Source organism: Typopeltis vanoorti, chromosome 1 (assembly GCF_054136105.1).
Source record: "Typopeltis vanoorti isolate ZY-2024b chromosome 1, IOZ_Tvanoo_1.0, whole genome shotgun sequence".
Lineage (NCBI taxonomy): Eukaryota > Metazoa > Arthropoda > Arachnida > Uropygi > Thelyphonidae > Typopeltis > Typopeltis vanoorti.
In genome coordinates this window covers 39,614,721-39,628,312 of record NC_143549.1, presented here as the reverse complement: position 1 = coordinate 39,628,312, position 13,592 = coordinate 39,614,721, and the positions used below count along the sequence as shown (strand labels likewise).

Here is a 13,592-nt window from a genome sequence, read left to right as displayed (position 1 = left end):
CACGCTGGGAGGCCCAGGGCTAACACCTTATCCTTGGGTTCGACAATGTAAAAGGTAGAAGAAGAGGATTAAGTAAAGTAAAGTAAGTGTAATGAGTAGGAATAGAACAAGGGAATAGTAAGGGTGTGGTTAGCCACACATCCCACGGTATGGGATGTGTGGTTAGATTTTTTGCTTGATGAATCAGTGGAATATATTGCCAGAAGTATCTGGGAGTGCTCCAACAGTGAATGAGTTTAAGGAGAGGTATGATAGGTATTGTGCAAATAATGGCTAGTGCAGATGTCCTATGATGAGTCTTTTGACTCCATGATAGTAATAAAAATAATAATGACTGGGACAATGAAGTCAAGTTTCACATTTCTTTATAAAGACATTCTATGAGGAAACGACTTTTATGAAGGACTCTTGAACATAACTCTATGTTAAGTGTTGATAGCATGCTTTGCAAGTCCATATTGTTGGCTCATGGTATGTAATATAAGACTTGTGTTTTTCTAGACGAATAAAAGCAGATCTTCATGTTTGTCCAAAATAAAATAACCTATGAGAGCAAGGAATCTGGTAGATGCCTTGATAACTGAGAGGTGGAAGATTGACCTTAGAAGTGAGAAAGGCAGAGATTTTCTAATATCACAAAAAACAAAACTATTCAGTGGTTTTAAAACTCTCACTACACATGTTCATAATGCTATGCACATAAGGGATAGGAATGCTAGTTATTTCTTCTGTATTTGAAGAGATAGAGATAACATAACTGTTAAAAGCTTTTTTAATAAAAGAATTCTTAAAACCATTAGATAAAAAGGTGGAATGAATATATCATAATTCTTTCTGTAAAAATTTGTCTCAAGAACATAAAGAATGAGCATGATGTACTAAAGTCTTAACAGTTCATCTTTTGACTAGGATGGCGATGAGATTCAGTGTAGATATAATGGTCTCTATGGGTTTTCTTCCAAAAAACTGAAAAATAGGCTACCATCTGCTTGATGAAGAATTAGATCTAAAAAAGCTAACTGTTTATTTCCTTCTTCTAACATGAAATGGAACCTGGGATGAAGTGCATTTAATTTAGAAACTGCTATAACAGAGGAAGAGCCAGTCCAAATTGCAAACATATCATTCACATATCTGTACCAGTGTGTAGGTCTAGGTGAAATCTTATCAAAAACCTTATCATTGTTCAAAGTGTTCCATGAAGAAGTTGGTAGTAGTAGAAGAAATAGGATTGCCCATGGCTGTTCCTTTGATTTGTTGACATTATTTGTTTTAAAAGGAGAACTAATCAGAATGTATAGCATTACAAAATCAAATAATTTAATGACATCTGAAGGAAATTCTTCTCGAAGTAATTCAATGGTGTCAGACAAAGGAATATTAGCAAACAAGGATTCAACATCTAAACTAATCATAATAATTGAAGCATCCAGATGAAGAACAGAAATTTTATATTTAAAATCCAAAGTGCTTTATATATACACGGTAGCCTAAAAAACGTATACACACTCTTACAGCCCATAACTCACTAAATTTTCATTCTTTTCAGGTGTAACTGATTTGAATAATGACTGAAACAGCACTAAGCTTTAAAGAAAGGAAATTTATCCTAAAGTGCTACCAGAAGTGTCAGAACATAAGTGAAGTGCAAAGACAGTTTAGTGGTTTCAAAGAGATCCACCAATGTGACTCACCATTACTTGAATTAAAAATAAGTCTGAAGCAGATGGCACTGTTACCAATTATATATATATATATATATATATATATATATATATATATATATATATATATATATATATATATATATATATATATATATATATATATATATTTGTTTTAATCCTTAATCCAAGTGTAAGCAAACAAAGTTTGTGCCTGAAGTATTTTCAGGACTGGGGCAGCTCGTGGTAAAGGTGGTACAAGTTGTCATCACTTGCCTTAGTATCTCCCATAATGCAAAGCACATCTTCTTGCGAGCATTAAGGGAAGGGTCTGGCTCCCACTGATGAGACCTCAATAAAGGTCGAAACCAGTCTGGGTAGTGGCCCTTCCCTTAATGCATAGCATTATACATGTCCGCAAGGAGATGTGCTTTGCATTATGGAAGATACTAAGGCAAGTGATGATAACTTATACCACCTTTACCACGAGTTGCCCCAGTACTGAAAATACTTCAGGTGCAAACTTTGTTTGCTTACACGTGGATAAAGCATTAAACCAAATATATATATATAATTGGTAGCATAGCCAAGTGAAAAAACTTCCATCAGATGGTACTGTTGTCCAAGATGTCCAAAAGCAGCATTCTGGAAGACTGCAAAATGTCAACAAAAGAAAATGAGCTGCTGGAAACTTACTGCCAATCTCCAAGAAAATCTGATCAGCAAGTGGTCTCATGAGACGAATTTCAAAATCAAGCATTCATTGTATTTAGAAGCACTTGGGAATAAACCTTTTCCCATTGGAAAAGTTTTATTCCAGCATTAGTTCATGCCCTTAATCCCCAATGATCCAGACTGGAGAGATGAACTTACTGAGTGGTACCTGGCAAAATGTGCAGCAAATGCACAGTTTTTCAAACAAGATTGTGTGAAGTGATGAGGCCACATTTAAGTTAAATGGTTCAATTAATCACCACAATTGCAGTTACTGGACAACTGAGAATCTGCATGTTATGGTGGAACACTATGCGAACTTACCAAGGATTACAGTGGTGTGGATTGTCAGCACTGGGCTTAACTGAACCTTAACATAACCTTGAGCTTAACATTATTTTTTATGACACTGCTACTGGTGCCGTTTATTTGAACTTGCTCCAGGAATCCATCATGCTATACATTCGAGAGAAGATGGAGAACCTCCCCACCACCATTGTGATGTGAGGCCCTATCTTGATGAAAATTTGCCAAACAGATGGATTGGGTGAAGAATTAGCATTACCTCTCCACTCCCTGTGTTCACCAGACCTCATGCAACTGGACTTTTTTTTTCATGGAGACACATCAAGGATAAGGCATATGGCACAAAACCAGCAAAAACCAATGAATGAAAAGCAGCCACTTAAATAGAATGCATTCAAATATCAAATGAAATCATTCATGCTTACAGTTCCATTGTTGTGTGCATTATCAGCAGTGCTTTGATCAGAATGGCCATCAGCTTGAACACTTGCGATAACTTAAAAAGATTCTACATTTGTTGTCTTCTTTAATTTGGATTATGAAACTTAGATGTATCTTAACAAATAATGTATTTATAATTATTCAAAGTAATGATGTAAATTTTTCATGTAGTACTATCATATCCTGTACACCCCTTGAGGGTACATGGCAGAAATTTGATGATGTATCTTAACAAATAATGTATTTATAATTATTCAAAGTGTTTATACATTTTTGGGACACCAAAAATGTATAAACAAAAATGTATTAGATCAGAATTTAGAAATCTTATAAGTGGGATATCTTATACAGTCTACATTGTCAGCATTCAGAAATGCGTTAGCAGAGCTAATGTCAGGTGGTATGGTCACTTAAACAGAATGGGTGAGGAAAGATTAGCAAAACAAGTGTTCTCTGTAAGGTTGGCAGGAAAAATGAATCAGAAGAAGATCAAGATATAGGTGTATTGATATGGTAAAAAGTGCCTTAGAAGATAGACATATAAGATCTGATAATATTGGAGTCTTTACAGGACAGACTGATTTGAAGGAAAATAGTAGATAGGAAGTTAGTAATGATGTAAATTTTTCATGGAGTACTATCATATCCTGTACATCCCCTTGAGGATACATGGCAGGAATTTGATGATGATGATAATGTATTTATAATTATTCAAAGTGTGTATACATTTTTTGGGATGCCCTGTAAGTAGCAAGTAAATTAGATCCAAATTTAGAAATCTTATAAGTGAGACATCTTATACAGTTTACAACTGGTCTTAATGGAGTACCTGGTTTATGAACTTTGGGAAGACTGTACAATCTAGGCAGATGATCAAAGAAGGTTTTAAGCTTTTTCTTTTGATATTCATTCCAAATAGAAACATTATTGATAATATAATTAAGTTTGGTTAATTGACTACAAGTAGAATCAGATGTAAGTGGCCTGTAAGTTGAATAGTCTCAAAGTAATAGGGACATTTTCTTTCATTCTCTTCTATCTTGAACAACAACCTTTCCCTTGTTAGCCTTTGTAATAATTAAATTGTTATTTTTCAATGATTATTTCAGCACACTAAATTCAGAGAAAGAGAGATTAATATGCAGAGACTTCACACTAAAAAGAATTTTTGCATATTCAAAATGAATCATGCTAGCTTTTTTTTTTTTTTTTTTTGAGTTAACCACTTCACCAGCCATTATGGATTAAATATGCATCCTCATACGCTTCGTATCCATCATATATTTCAATGTGATATCGATGGTATTACAATTTTAATGTGCACTTCACATCCATGATAACCTTGACGTCTATAGACGTCTTGGCCGGTAGCGTGGTTAAGGATCGAGGACTTTTTTTATGGTATAAAAAAAGTCTATCTCCCAATATAAAAGTATCTTGGGAGAAACTGAGAAATCATGTCCTTTTGACAAAACAAAAAGTTCATCCTTATGACTGATGGTGGCTGATAATGAGTATATCTGTATCACAGACATTATGAGTTCTGGTTCTAAAGTAGTTAACAAGTGAATTAAACTTATGCTTTAAACTATTATGATAAACATTAAAAACATATAGGTAAGAAGTTGCTGAAACGTGTAAAACAATGTTAAAATCTTCAGCCACTAAGAAATTTCCAAAATGTTCTTGATAGAAGCGATTTCTATATTTACCTCTATATTCTACCTCTTCACTGGATGAAGAAACTCATTTGTATGAGGACAAGCTATTAGAGTTGTTGCACAAACTGAATAAGAATTCAGTTTGTGCAACAAACTGAATTCAAAAAAGAGTGTTCAGCTGAACTGGCTATTCCTTTGATGAGGCTGTTTAATATGAGTCTCAGAACAAGGAAGATTCCACAGGAATGGAAACAATGTATGATAATTCCATTGAACAAGGGTGGTGCAAAGACTGCTGTATCCAATTATCGACCAAAAGATTTTGAAAAAATTGGTTAAGATTTGCATTCAGAAATGGGTTGACAATGAATCTCTACTTTGCAATAAGCAACATGGGTTTACTAATGGAAGGTCATGTTTTAGCAACTTGCTCACATTCTATAACAATGTTACCATTCAACTAGACAAGGGGAATGGATACACCATGATACATTTTGATTTTTCTAAGGTCAGAATACAGCATGGTAAACTGTTGCATAAATTGGAGAATATCGTATATTATAGAATATTAGCATTTATTAATTATAAATACATTATTTGTTAAGATACATAATCATTATCAAATTCCTGCCGTGTACCTTCAAGGGGTATACAGGATATGATATTACTACATGAAAAATTTACATCATTACTAACTTCCTATTTACAAGAGTTCGGACCTGCCTGGGACAGACAGAAAGTTTTCAATTGAAAGTTGGCTTGCATCAAGGATCAGCATTAAGTCTGTTCCTGTTTAATATTGCAAAAGAGGAGGTAAGAGAAGATGTGCCTTGGACAATGTTGTATGCAGATGATATCTTGCTATGTGCAGAATCAAGAGAAGAAGTGGCAGCTAAACTGGAAAGATGGAGGGAAAGTACTGGAAGAAAGAGAGGTATGAGACTAAGCAGAAGTAAGATAGAGTATATGTGTTGCAAAGTGGATGGCAGTTAGGAGACAGAGCTGGAGGGAAATGTCATCAGGTTAGAGACTTTAGATACTTAGGTTCAACAATGGAAGAGGAAGGAGAGGCTGAGAAGGAAGTAGGATGCAGGATACAAGCAGGATGGAGTAACTAGAGAGATGGCAGGAGTGCTATGCAATAAGAGGATGCCAATTAATCTAAAAGGCAAAATCTATAGGACAGATCAGCCACAGTTTCCATAACATATGTTATGGAAACTGTGGCCCTGAGGAAAAATAACATCAGCAAGATGGAGGTAGTGGAGATGAGAATGCTTAGGTGAATGTGCAGTGTAATCATAAAGGATCGTTTGAGAAATGACTATGTAAGGGGAACGGTGAAAGTTATGAACTTAGGAGCGAAAATACAGGAGGCAAGGTTGAGATGGTTTGGTCATGTGATGAGGAGAGTGGATGAATATGTGGGATGAAAGGTCATGCAGATGGATGTGCAGGGGAGGAGGAAGCACAGACAGCCAAAGAAGAGATGGAGGGAGCTGGTGAAGGACGAGGATGAAGAACTTGGATGTGGTTACAGCCCAAGACAGGAGGATGTGGAGGAGACTCACCCAAAAAAAGCAACCCCACTTAAGTGGGACAAGCTGCATAAGAAAAAGAAGAATGAAAAGTATTTAGTTAGTGATGTATTGTGTGCCATCTCCAGTTCTCTTTCTTAGCTCAGTGTTCCAGCGAGAGGTCGAGTAATTTATACACTCTGCTAAAAGATCTCTCATGAACAACATGACAGCATGGGTCCCAGTCATGCAAGATTTAAGGTAACCAATGGAGTGGTGAACCACAAGGATCAGTACTTGGTGCACTGTTATTCAATCTATATATTAATGATATTGGAAAGGATTTGACAAGCGACATACAGCTATTTGCTGATAATGCAAAGATAGGTAGGGTAATCAGAAATGCTGCTGATATGCAGTACTTGCAGAATGATTTGAATAATCTGGAATTGTGGGCATGGGAAAATTAATGTCAGTTCAATGTCAGTAATTGTAAAGTCATTCATTTCATCATAATCCCACCAATCAATTATATTGGTGGGATTATTCTTGAAGAAACTGATAAGGCTAGGGATCTTGAAATGTTAGTAGATAGGAAGTTGAAGTTCAGGGACCATATAGTAAAGATTGCAAATACAACTCAAAAGATAATTGCAATGCTGAAATGAATGTTCACATGTAAAGATAAGGATGTCATTTTGCCTTTTTACAAGGCTTCAATAAGACTTCACTAGGACTACTGTGCAAAGCTCTGGTCTCCTGGTTTCCACTGTAATTCTGATGTATTGGAAAGAGTGCAAAGGAGAGTGTTGAAAATTATATCAGGATTATGGAATACTGATTATGAAAACAGATTGAGAATTTGTAGACTGCAGACACTAGCAAACAGGAGAAAGAGGGGTGATATGATTGAGACTTACAAACTTCTGAAAGGATCATACAGGATTTCAAATGATGGAATTTTTTAATGTATGGAGAATGGGGAAAGGACAAGAGGGCATCCTTGGAAGCTGAGAATGAATGCTGCTAAGAAGGGGTGAGGGCTAGATTTTTCTCTGATAGGGTGGTGCATGGTTGGAATGGATTGCCATTGGATGTTGTGAGTGGAAGCAGTGTGAATGAATGAATTCAAGAATAAGTATGATAGCTGGTGTGTGTAGTATGTGGCCTCCCTCTATGAGTCTCTGAATCCCTGGAGGTCTCTCTTAATAATAATAATATTTAAGAGGACTAAGGATTTTTTAGCTTTGTAAAGTTGATAATTAAAAAGTGACCTATTAGTTTTAAGTATATCTGATGAGCTTTATGAGATCTATAAACTTCTTTTATTTTAAAACATATAGGAATAACCTGAACCATCTTACAACATTTTAGAAATATAATTTTGTTAATGCATTTAGCCTTCTTTACTAATAGTATCCAGCACATTGTTGTGGTACTTGATGTAGAATTTTAGCCTAAGTATCATAGTCATCATCAGTACAATAACAGACAATTCTTAAAAGTGCCACCTAAGTAGTTAATGTAAGATAACTAAAAAAAAAAAAAAAGTCAATAATTTCCTAACTTATTTAAAATGTATATAAATTCCAAAATAGAGTTTTGAAATTTAAACTATTGGCTTGGATAAGTGGTAGCTGATGGACAGGTATCAGAAAGTAGTATATCTATGATATGAATCTGCCACATTTAAGGTGACCAGTGGTGTGCAACAGTAGTCCAAGCACAGATCCTTACTGCACCACTAGTCACCTTCCTTCTGGATTCTGCTCCTCCACATACTACTTTTTGGTATCTATCCAACAGTTTCATATTCTTTCCCATTGTGGCTGTTTGCTTACATGTTCCATGTGGAACAGGATACAGTTCCATGTGGTATCCTGTTAAACACTTTTACGAAATCCATTGGTATCACTGCGTAGCTATTCCCTTTATCAAACTCAGCCATACTGCCCCTCATAGAGTATCACTTTCTTATCCACCCATTTCTGAATTCTCTTTCTTTTGACCAACTTTTTCAGTACTTTTACTACCACTTCTGAGATACTGATTGGTCAATAATTTGCTATCAGACTTTGATCCTCCTTTATGCAAAGTAATTATTTTGCCCTTTTTTTACTCTCTTAGAACTTTTCCAGAGCTGAGACTTAAAATAAACAACCTAGTCAAAGGCATCACCAGTTCCCCTGAACATTCTTTTAAAATGCTAGCTGATATTCCATCCAATCCCACAACTGTATTTGCATTCAGATTCTGCAATATCTTAAGTTCCTCGAATTCATCAACTTTTGTTCTCTCATCAGTCCCTGTCACCTCTGTCATAACGGTATCTTCACTCAGATGATATACCATTGCAAAATGATCACTAAGTAGCTCAAAAATTTTATCTGCTTTTACTACCTCTCTACCATCTGCACTCATTAAAGTTATCCTTCTATAATCATTCTTCTTCCTACTTGCTGCATCATTGCAAAAAATCTCTTTGAGATTTCCTTTAATTTCTTCTCATAATCTGAAATAATTGCCTTCCTTACCATACTGGTCACATTTCTCATTACACTCCACAACATTCTTTACTTGCAGCTCATGCTTAACGATATTACTCATCCATCTAACTCCAACCTGATTTACCATCCTGACCTTGGGTATACAGTGTGACATTGCTTCCTCCAGCTATTCCTTGACTTCTTCCCCACTCTGCCTTATAGTTCTACATATACCCTTTCTTAACTAGAATTTTCACATGTTTTGCTGTCTCCCAAGTTAAGACCACATGATCACTTTTCCCAGCAGGCAATCCTTATTTATGGACAGGTCTTTTGATACTATAATAAGATTCAACATTCTTGTTACCCTGACCCCCCCCCAACACACACACACCACATTCTACTAATTATCTCTGAGTAAATGTATAAATTCCATTACCTTCTTGCCAGGTGAACTTACCTCCATCCAATCTATGCCTCCAAAGTTGAAGTCCTCCATAATAATTACTCAATTTGCACTCAATGTTCTGATCTGCTGATGCATGTCTTCCACATCAACCCTAGCCTATAGCAGCAACCAATTTTATATTTTGGCCTCAGTCTCACACCAGATTGACTCTAATGTACTACCATCTGCCCAACTAAATCCTAATCTTGTTGGCTGCAATTCCTCTGCTATCATCAGCAGTCTCACCCCCGTCCTGTCTACACTATCCTCCCTGAAAATACTAAATCCATCACATCCCATCCTTGTAACTATATCATCTGCTGATGACATGTACCTTCTTTGCATCCTCTGCTGTTATCCAAGTCTCTAATACCAATAATGTTTGGCAAGGTTGCACTAACAATGCAAAAAAACTCTTCACTCTTATCCCTGATGTGCCTAGCCTTTATATATATAAAAACTGTAGCATACATGAGAAAGAGGGTTGATATAACTGAGCCTTCTGAAAGTGAAACTGTATAACCTTCTGAAAGTGAAACTGTATAACCTTCTGAAAGGTTATACAGTTTTCCAGTAGATGGAATTTTTCCTTTTATACATGACGGCATCATTGGAAGTTGAGAATGAATGAATGCTGTCACGAAGGGGTGAGGACTAGATTTTTCTCTCATAGAAGTGCATTACTGGAATGGATTGCCATCAGATATGGCATGTGCAAGTAGTGTGAATTAATTCAAGAACAGGTATGATAGATGGTGCAGATAGTATAGCTTCTTTCAATGAGTCCCTGATTCCCTGGAGGTCTCGCTTAATAATAATAATCCTCTTAGGCTCCCACCCACCTTTACATTCTGAATTGACTATCCTACTCAATATCGTTGTCTGAGAGACTAGATTCCACATATTTTCGTTTTCCTGACTTTGTGCTTTCACACTCTCAGTGAACAAAATTCTCTCCAGACACCCAACTCCAAATCCATTTAAGTGCAATTCATCAGCACTGTACAAATCTCTCTATCCATAAAACTCAGGGGTCATTAGTCCAGAAACTCTACATCATTATGTCTGCACAACCTTCATATTGATTCACTAGCTATCTTCTCATTTCAACTCTATCATAGCGTGGCAGCTGACTCACAAACTTCACCCTCTTTCTCTTTGTTTTTCACTTCTACCAACAATTCTTTCATATTCTCTCTTATACAATACTTCTCACCTCACAGGTCACTGATTCCAGCCAAAACAATCAATTCTTTCGCCTTCCCTTTCTGCATTCTGACAGTATTACTAATATTGTTAATTGTGGCATCAGGGAAACAAAAATTTTGTAGTGCTTTCATGAAGAACTTCCCTTATCATAGAATCATTGTAGATAATTAAATGCTTATGCTCATTCTCTTGATTACTCTTATAATTTTTCTTTTTGCCACTGGACCTCTTGTTTTTTCAATTTTCAGGTTGACTGATCTCTTGCTGTTTTTGCAGCCTTTCAATGTCACACTTTGTCCTGTGAAGGACTACATACAAGCACACAATTTCTTTATTCAGGTCTTCTAGATTTTACCACTGCACTTTCATTATTATCACCAATATTTATATTTTTCTCTTGTATGAATGTTCTTTACTATACTCTACTCATGTAATTTGTTCTTTCCACATTCACTTTCAAAGCATTTATAACATGTTCTCTCACCAATGTCACTCTCCTTCCACAAATCTTTCAACTTTTGTGATGAATACATCTCATAAAATTTCCACTGCAGAAAATCATGAAAATTTAGCTCAACCAATAAAGATGTCGTAGCTGCCATTGTTCTGCTATGCATGGATGCCTCACCAACAATATATCTAAAGTAGATTTACATGATGAATTGAATAGGCTGGAGGCATAAGCAAAATGATAATGGCTATTATCATTTTGCTTATGTAAAACAAGTCTCCGATCAATTCAGTGTTAATAAGTGTAAAATTATGCACTTTGGCATGATGCGATATCCAACAGCATATTATATGAGTAGGATTATACTTGAAATAACTGACAAGGGTTGAAATCTTGGAATTAAGGTGGATAGAAAGTTGAAGTTCAAAGGTCATATAGCAAAAACTGCAAATACAATTTGGAAGATAACAGTAATGTTGAATGTTGAAGAACATTCAACATTACTGTTATACAAAATGAATGTTGTACAGATACAGTAATTTTGCCTCTTTACAAGGCTTTGATGCAACCATACCTGGACTTCTATATACAAATTTGGTCTCCTGGGTTCCAAAGATGATATCAGGAATACAGAATGTAGATTACAAGGATAGAGTAAGAGTATTTGGACTGCAGACACTGGTAGATAGAAGAAAGTGGGGCAAGGCAATAAGATAGAGATCTAGAAACTTTTGAGGACATAATAGGATACTGGATGATAATTTTTTTCATTATATAAAAGGTGGGGATAGGACAAAGTGCATCCATAGAAGTTAAGTTTGTGTGCAAGTAAGAAAAGAGTAAGAGCTAGATTTTTCTCTCATAGAACTGTAAGTGAGTAGAACAGTTTGCTGGTCGAAGTAGTGCATGCATCTTTAACCAACAAACTGTTCTACTCACAGTTCTATGAGAAAAAAATCTAGCTCATACTCCTTTCTTACTTGCACACAAACTTAACTTCTATGGATGCACTTTGTCCTATCTCCCCTTCCATATAATAAAAAAAATTATCATCCAATATCCTATTATGTCCTCTCAAAAGTTTCTAGATCTCTATCATATTGCACTACTTTCTTCTGTCTGCCAGTGTCTGCAGTCCAAATACTCTTACTCTATCCTCGTAATATACATTCCAGATTCCTGAATTATTTCAATGGAAGGCAAAATTACTTCCATATCCATGAATGATTTTAAGAGAAGGCATGACAGCTGTTGTGGGTGATGTACTCCCTCGATTAGTCACCGATTCCCTGAAGGTCTAATAATAATAAGAAGAAGTCAAAAGCACATATAAATTATCTGAAGTAGAAAAAGCCATCAAAAATCTGAAATGTGTAAAGGAACTTGAGTGGATAATATTCAAATGTTAAAAAACAAAAAATACACATGAAAAATGAATATATCAGGAATGAAGTTGACAATGTTAGAATTTTAGAATGCATTAACAGAGCTAATCTTGGATTTCTGATACCATTTAAAACAGAATGGTATCAGAAAGGTACAGTTAACTTAACAGGTGTGTGATACTGTGATGACAGACAAGAGATTGAATGGAAGACCAAGATCTAGTAGGATTGATGCAGCTGGAAATGCTTGTAGATGAATGAAATATAAGTTCTGAGAAAATGCAAGCCCTAACATATAACAGACTAATTTGAAAGAAAACTGTTGACAGGAAATTATGGTATCCTGTAAATCATTTAAGGCATTTATCAGGAATTTGATGATCTCATCTACAGAGTTTAGTCACATTTTTCATGAAATATTAATAGAACTCAAGTATTTCTTTGCTAAACAGTATATATATATATATCTCCCTAGTAATCAGCTGCAACCCTCTTGAGAGGGTTGCAGCTGATTACTAGGAAGATAGTGACACAAGGTGGTTTCCCATTGCCATTCCCTTGCCATATATTTATGACTGTAGCCTGTGTGTTCACAGATCTGGTTTGCCTGCTTGCGGGATGAAAAACCCCAGATAAACTGGCAGAAAAAACCCTGCTGTCTATGCCCAAGACCGGCTAACTTGGCTATGGCTGAGGAAGATCCTTAAGCTCCTCACGTCATCGATGGGAATCGAACCTAGGACACTCCTTCCCCATGCATATGGTTGCGAAGTGCAAAGCCACTAGGCTAACCATGCAGACATATATATATATTTATTATTATTATTATTATTTGACACCTCCAGGGAGTCCAAAGACTCATCCGTTGATGAGTCTTTGGACTCCCTGGTATTTTCACAGACAATCACAAACATCAATGCCCATGGCAGGATTAGAAGCGGCAGACTTTAGGATGGAGAGCGGATACGCTAACCACTCAGCCAACCAGGTGGGCATAATACACACACCATGAATCATGCAGTGTTGGCCACTAATTAGCAATTTAGTACTTTACTGATACTCATGATTAATCAGCAGATATAGGAATAGCAGCTGCTAGTTGTGCTCAAGAACTGTGTATAGACTAAGAGTTGCATTGATCATAAATCCTTGTAGTGAAGCAAGCACACCATGTCAGTGTAGTGGTACGTTTGTCAGTGTAGTGGTACTTTACTTTTCATTAAGAGCAAATTCAAGGACTTTAAACATGAAATATTTTGTATAAACTCTATTATGATATCTAACTTATAGAGTTTGTTGAGATTTTATGT

At 35.9% G+C, this 13,592-nt stretch overlaps 1 protein-coding gene across 1 annotated transcript in view; it reads right to left on the bottom strand.

Annotated features, from left to right (window-relative positions):
* Positions 1–13,592, bottom strand: part of stan (Protocadherin-like wing polarity protein stan) — a 777,611-nt gene that overhangs the window by 445,722 nt on the left and 318,297 nt on the right. The window lies entirely within an intron of this gene.